The 6,784-nt window shown below is 39.0% G+C and overlaps 1 pseudogene; it reads left to right on the forward strand.

The window, feature by feature from the left end:
- Positions 1–260: 260 nt before the first annotated feature.
- LOC115302434 lies at positions 261–1,202 on the forward strand (annotated as a pseudogene).
- The last annotated feature ends 5,582 nt before the right edge of the window (positions 1,203–6,784 follow it).

Consider the following 6,784-nt stretch of genomic DNA (forward strand, 5'->3'; position numbering starts at 1 on the left):
TATAATCCTTTCTTATAACCCTTTCTCCTGTAGCTTCTGTTCCACCTAGGTGCATCATTCACTTGCTTATAATCTTTCAGTGCCTCACTTGCCTTGGCCTACAAAGTCCTGCGTGATCCACCGTGAACTTGCACCACTCTCCCCCTCTCTCACAACCACAATGGTCTTTCAGTTCCTCAAACACCCCAAGATGTCCCCTGGCCCAGAAGACTCTTCTTCCAGCTGCATGGCTGACTCCTTCTCTTTCATGTCTCATCTAAATGGGATTTCCTCATAGAGATATTGATAGACCATCTGCTCCAAAGTATCTCCCTTCTTAGACCATCTTTTAATCCCTTACTAGCACTTATCACCAATCTGTAAAAATTAATTAATTAATTTTATTGTCTATTTGTTTCTCCATCTGTAAGTTCCATGGTAGACTAATGCCCTGCCTTGTTTTGACTTATCCTTCACTGGTTCCTTAGCCCATGGCACCGAATATACTCTTGAAAGAATAATTCTATGTTAAATGAATATAAATATCATGAATCTTTGGTATGTAATAAAAAGACATGATGATCTTTCCCTTCTTTTCCTTAAAAAAGAGAAAAGTCTAGACTACTGGTTACCCAGCTGTATTTTATTTGGTAATGAATTAAGAAAAAAAAAAGAAAGAAAGAAAACAAAAGAGAAAATGTGTTGCCATGATTGTATTATTTAGGAAGTGTACATATAAACCAGATCAAAACTGCACCCTTTTGCCTCTTCTTTGGTGCTGTCTGTGGTGGTGGCAGCCATCTCTTACTTGGAATCATAGCCAACCTCAGACCTCTGGTGAAGCTCAAGATCATTAAAAGGAGAACCAAGAAGTTCATCTGGCACCAGTCAGACCAATGTGTCAAAATTAAGTGCAACTGATGGAAACCCAGAGGCATTGACAATAGGGTAGACAGAAGATTCAAAAGCCAGATCTTGATGCCCACTACTAGTTATAGGACCAACAAGGAAACAAAGCATATGCTGCCCAGTGGCTTCCAGAAGTTTTTAGTTCACAATGTCAAGGAGCTTTAAGTGCTGCTGATGTGCAACAAATCTCACTGTCGAGGGGTTGCTCACATGTCTCCTCCAGGAACCACAAAGCCATTGTTGAAAGAGCAGCCCAGTTGTCCACCAGAGTCACCCATTTCAAGGCCAACCTGCACAGCAAAGACAATGAATAGACAGTTTATGTGCATGTCGTATTGTGTTAATAAAACCATAAAACTAGTGGTGGTTGGGTGGATCAGACAGTTGAGCATCCGACTTTGGCTCAGGTCATGATCTCAATTTCAAGCCCTGCATCAGGCTCTATGCTGACACCTCGGAGCCCAGAACCTGCTTTGGATTCTGTGATTCCCTCCCTCTCTGCCCCTCCTCCTCTCATACTCTGTCTCAAAAATAAATAAACATTAAAAAATAAAAAATAAATAAAAGCAAAAAAACTACCCAAAAAAATGCACACTTTCTATGTCTATCATCATTTTACCAGATAGATGGGTAGACAGCTTAGGCATTCCAGACCAAAGACACTATAAAGCCACAGAGATGGAAATAATATGATGGCTTTGAGCAAAATCAATAAGATGGTTGGAGGAGAGTAACCAATAACGAATTTAAAGAATTTGGTAGGTTGAGATGATGTAGAGTTTCATGTATGATACAAAAGCATTCGGACTTGACACTACAGGAAGTGAGGAGCCCTACAGGGTCAAAGACCTTTAAGTAGGAAGACTACATGATTCAATTTGTATGTAAAAATTATCATCTCTAGACAGCGTAGCAACTGTCTTGGAAGGAGATGAGATACAAATCAGGGAATCCACTAGAACATTGTTATAACCTAGGAGCAAGATGAGGGATCAGGCAATGCAACTGAGGATGAAAAAGAAGGAATGGGTCTTTGCAATTAACCCTTCTTGGAATGATTTCTGCTTTAACAGTCTTGCTCGCAGTTTTGGCTTACCTCATTTAGCTAGGGGCTTTCAAATAAATTTCCATACTATTTAACAGTTGGCCTCTTAGCTACCTTTTTTGATGATGTATTTTTTCTTTTAAATCACTAAACTATTGAGCCTTCATTGTGGGGATAAAAAAGCAGTTTGCAAAGTACTACACAAATGGAAACTATTTTTATTACTAGTAAGTCAATTTAGTCTACAAAGAGAAAAAAACCACTTCCCCACACGTGAGCATCCATAGGCAAACTCCCCAGGCAGAATGAATCACTCTTATAAACAGAGCACTTTTTTGTATTTCTATCATAACACCTCCATTAATTATAAATTGTTTATGCATTGGTTTTCCCTTGTAGCATATAAATCCTAGAGAAGCAGAGAGGAAGTCTTATGAATCTTTGCAACCTGGTTTGTGGTAGACAGTAAGTGCTCAGTAAATGTTAATTGCATGCATGAATGAATGATTAGTTCCCAGGAAAGGATAAAGGCAGATTGGAGGGAGCTGATGGGGACTTCAAAAGTAAAATAAATAAGAGAGTAAATGTGTTAAAGTCAGAAGCTTCAGAGTGACTGGTGATCATGTATTTTATTTTAGTCATAAAGATCCACAAAGATTTACTAAACTGCCAAAATACTTACCAAATTGTTCTTAGTAAAGTTAAATATTTTGTAACACTGATAATTAAACAGTATTGTATTTTTGCAATATTTTTGCAGTATTGTATTCTTTGTCTATTCATCTGGCAAATCTCTTTCTGATGACTGATTATGTACAAAGCACTGTGCTATGGTTTTTAAATAGTCTGTTCCAGTTCTCATGACGTTTGCTGCCCAGTGGAGAGGAGAGAAGAGGACCTGTTTGAAACCAAAGTATCTTAGGGATTTTACATACTTTATAATAATAATTACCATGTATCAAGTATTTCTTATATTCATAAGAGCCCAGTCAGGTAAGCATTAGCATGCTCATTTTCCAAAAAGAAACCTAAGCTAAGGGAATTTTATTAATTTAGCTGGGATCACCAAGCTAGGGAGGTACTGAAGCACATCTATTGATTACAAGGAAGAACATCAGGGTTATTTTTTTTATTTCAGAATCTAGATTTCTGGCGGTCATCCAAGTTAACAAATACCAACAAGGACAGATAAATAAAATTATAATGAATTATAATGATAAAGTCCCCACCCTTGTGGGGTTTATGGTTCTGGGAGAAAGGTTTACAAAAATGAACATAATCATGAGGTGAGATTTTCACCAAAGACTGACAGGTCTTTAGGGGGAAATGGTTCTCAGGGCCTGAGCAGCATTGTGTGGGGTGACAAGTGTCCTGGACTTGAGGTTCAAGGCCACTGTTTAAGACCTCATTCTAGTTCTCTCGCTTCAGAGACTGTGGGGAAAGACACTTGTATTTCTGGGCCTTACTGGCCTCCTTTGTTAAATATGAACAATAACAGGTGAGGTTTCTACCTTATTTTAAGAATTAATGGGTTGAGATAAGGGGAAAGCAGTTTCTAAGGTGCAGAACAGATTAATGATAAAGAAAGCCAATCTCCTAGAAACATCCTTTTGGTTTGTATAAGAGCCATCAAATAAGAGAAAGCACAAAGAAGTGATTTATAAATTCTTATCCCTCGTACATAATCCGGTGCTTGTCACATAGGAAGTACTTAATAAATACTTACTGAGCTTAGTTCCTAAACGTCTGAGAGAGAACAAAGGGAATGAACATTTCTCTCCTCCAGCTAATGTGGAGGACACAGTGCACCCAGCTTCTTGTCACATTGTGAGCACCTCAAGCAGTTGTCAATAAATATATTAGTTATAATCCAAAGTCCATTTAAATTGATATTGTTGTTTGTTCATTTGGTAGTTTTTTGAAGATCTATGTATGTGACTGTCTATGTGTGTCTAGAAGAACATATTTGGGGTTGTGATGACCTGTCCTCATTTCTCTTTGGTTCTGTTAAGTATCTGTTTGCTTCTCTCTACTGGTAAGCTCTGTTGGGGTCTAGACCAGTACCATATATTCTCCATGGATGTTTATATTTCAATAGGTATTATAGACAGAAGTTAGGGGATAAAGCATAAGCCTGGGAATGCTATGCACTAGCCAGAGAGAGGATTTATTTGAGGAAGGCAGGCTTACCTAGCAGCATCAAACCACACACCCATCGGCAGTTACCTATCTGCTTACCAAGGCTAGCTTTTAGTTTGGCTGGACACGTATGTGCCTTTGCTATCAATATGAGCAAATGCACCACCTACAAGCCTGAATCTTGTGTGTCATTACAACATTGATACTAGTTAATATTAATACAATCATCTAAAATTAGTTTTTTCAGGAGCACCTGGGTGGTTCAGTCGGTTAAGTGTCTGACATCAGCTCAGGTCATGATCTCACAGCTGGCGAGTTCAAGCCCCAAATCTGAGCTGTCAGCACAGAGCCTGGAGTGTGCTTTGGATTCTGTGTCTCCCTCTCTCTCTGTCACCACCTCTTAAAAATAAATAAATATTAAACATTTTTAAAAATAAAATTTTTTTCTAGCTTTCATTCTTTATCTAATGGGACTTGAAGTTGTTTTTGCAATAGAACGTTAATAAAAATGAACAGTCAGAACATCAATTTCCATGAAAATAGGTGATTTTTCCCTGTTTCTCCCACTGAGTGCAGCTAGTTACCCCTGACTTTATATATAAAGCAAACATAGAATGTGGTAGGCAAAAGAAGAGGGCAAATTGTCTAGAAACCTTGGAACCCAAGGAACAATGAGGTAGTGAGGTCCTCGGATTTCCTTTTTGCCTTTTATATCCCAAAATTGAGGTTGGAAAAGCTAGAATACTGGAAAACCAACAGGTACATGGGAAAAGAAGCCCCAACAAAAGCCTGCTCTCTGAAACCAAAGGACCAAGAAAAGGACAGTTTCACATCACAGACAATTTTTAGGTAATAGCTGTTCTACTCTAGACAAACACCACAAGAAAGAGACTGTGGTTTCACTTCCTACCCATGTCAGCAAAGAAAAGGGGTAGCCTAGGGCTCCACTTTAGCTAGGACATAACAAGGTACCCCTCCACTCACTGGATGGCGTTAGAGAAGGACTTTCATTCCTGCTGAGTGGTTATGGAAACCCCTCACCCCCCATTCCATCTACAGTGTCATGGGAGAGCATGTGTGAAACCTGAACTTGGGCCCACACCCTACAGTAATGAGGTTCAGCTCCCTTTCCTCACTGCTGTTTAGATATCACTTCAGTTCTCCTGGTTGTAGGGTTGTAGGAAAGACACTTAGTGGGCTGATTTCAGAGGAGCTAGTGGATAGTCAGGATTTTACTGGTGTCTCATGGTAATGAGGTCACACACCCCCTGTGGTGATGTTGGAGGACATGTGGGGAGCATTTATGAGGTTCTCTGACTCCTCCCCCTTGAGAATATTGGGGGAGGCCTCTTGGGAAGTTGGCTATCCTACTTCTTCCCAGCAGTACCATGGAGCTCCTCCCCCCACCTCCTGCTCAAGTGTCAATGGAGGCCACATGAGGAACCTGGTCAAACTCAATGGAACAGCAAGGAGGTGACACCCTCCTCTTCCTCTATGAGAGGAATACCATAGAAAGCTCACTATAAAAGAAAGCTGAAATAAATTTGTTAATGCTTATTCATTTTTGAGAGGGGGGGATGGGCAGAGAGAGAGGGAGGCACAGAATCCGAAGCAGGCTCTAGGCTCTGAGCTGTCAGCACAGAGTACAATGCACTCGTGGACCCTGAGATCATTACCTGAGCCCAAGTTGGACGCTTAACTGACTGAGCCCCCCAGGTGCCCCCAAAAAGCTCAAATAAAATCTGGAGTTTCTTAACAGAATACTAAGAATGTCCATGTTCCAGTGGAAAATAATTTATAATACCAAGAATCAGGAAAATCGCAATATTAATGAATAAAGACAATGAGTGCTAACAAGATGACAAGCATGTTAGAATCTGGGAAGCCTTCAAATTTATTTCTCTCAGCTTTCTTTTTTCTCTTCCATATTCTGGTGCTACAAATGTTAGAACATTTATTATAGTCATATAGGCTCCTGAGTGTCTGTCAGTCTGTCTCTCTTTTCAGTTTATTCTTTCTGTGGTTCAGATTAGTAAATTTTTATTGTTTTTCTTCAAGTTTGCACATTCTTTTTTCTGTCTCTTCTGTTCAGCTGACAAAATTTTATTTTATTTTATTTTTTATTTATTTTTAATATACATTATTGTCAAGTTGGTTTCCATATAACATCCCAACAAGTGCCCTCATCCATGCCCATCGCCCATTTTCCATTCTCAGATGACAAAATTTTAAAACATCCATCATAAAATTGCTTCAATGGCAATTATACGCATGTTTGAGACAAATTAAAACATGAAAATCTCAGCAAAGAAACCTAAACTTTGGAACTTCTAAATACAATAACAATAATAAAAAAAAACCTCTATGAATGGACTTAACAGCTGAATGGAGGGATTAGAGGAAAGAATGAGTAAATCCAAAGAAATCGATAGAAATTACTCAATCTTGATAACAGAGATAAGATAGACTAAAGCAAAAGTGAGCAGAGACTCGGGAAACTGCATGATAATAATGAGAGAACTAATATCTGTGTCACCAGAATACTGGGAGGAGAGGAGAAAGAGGCTGAGGTGGAAAGTGTTTGAAAAAATATTGGCTTCTCAAGTTTGGCAAAAGATACAAACCCTATAGATTCAAGAAGCTGAGTGAACTCCAAACAGGCTGAACAAAAACAAAAAAAATCAACTCCAAGATATATTATAGCCATACATC

This window comes from Suricata suricatta, chromosome 1 (assembly GCF_006229205.1).
Source record: "Suricata suricatta isolate VVHF042 chromosome 1, meerkat_22Aug2017_6uvM2_HiC, whole genome shotgun sequence".
NCBI classification, from domain to species: domain Eukaryota; kingdom Metazoa; phylum Chordata; class Mammalia; order Carnivora; family Herpestidae; genus Suricata; species Suricata suricatta.